Genomic DNA, 922 nt, shown 5'->3' with positions numbered 1-922 from the left:
CCCTCCCTGCGTGGCCGCCGGTGTCCGCGCCGCGGGCGGCCTGGGAACCCGCGCGGGGCGGCGAGCGCCAGCCGGAAGGGCAGGGCGGGCGGGCGGATGGAGGGATGCGGGGATGCAGGGATGCAGGGATGCAGGGATGGAGGGAGCCCCGCGCAGCCGGCGCGTTTCATCACGTGCCTGCTGACTCCGCTGACAGTGCGAGGGCAACAGATGATTGATTATCGCTGTGCTTAAATGACGGGAGTAGAGACACACTGAGAAGTCCTAGGAGTGAAGAAAATGGCCAGGACCAATTGAGCCACTCAGTCCGCTGCCTGCGGCTTTCACAGCTTCCTCCTAAGTTTGAGAAATGGGGACCGATTTGGAGGCTGCAAGCTCGAGCTGGAAACCTTGGCACCTGTGAAACCCAAGGGCCATCGCCGGTGCGCGCTGCCTCCTTGGGAGGGAGGTGCTCAGAGGGCTCACCTCTCCGCTGCAGCTCTCACCCCCTGGCAGGTTTCAAAGAGGGCCTGGGGTGCTGATCCCCCGGAATTAGTCTTCAAGTCGCCGTTGCTAATTCTCTGTAAGGATTAGAACGACATGAAGAAGAAAAATCACTGTTGTCCCAGTTCCAGTAAAGAAACTTGTGTCTCTGGGCTTTCCGGGGCAGATTTGGGAAGCTATAAATATCTGAAGTTTTCTTTCCTCAGCTGGGCCAGGTGTGGGGGAGAGACAGAGGATAATCAAGACAGCTGCTCCTTAGCCCCCTGGGTCCAAATAGAATAGAAGTTACCCCTGGTAGGGACGACTATTCAGAGCGCGCCCAGAGCCATGTCGTCCAGGGCCTTCCCCAGTCCTGCCCAGGCAGGCAGGTTTCACCCCAGGAACAAAGACTTACCTAACCTATTCTCTGTTCTAAACACTACAGGGCAAAGGTTACTGT

The sequence above is a fragment of the Ailuropoda melanoleuca genome, chromosome 8, assembly GCF_002007445.2.
Source record: "Ailuropoda melanoleuca isolate Jingjing chromosome 8, ASM200744v2, whole genome shotgun sequence".
NCBI lineage: Eukaryota > Metazoa > Chordata > Mammalia > Carnivora > Ursidae > Ailuropoda > Ailuropoda melanoleuca.
The sequence above is the reverse complement of the archived record's forward strand: the minus strand, read 5'-3'. Positions refer to the sequence as shown.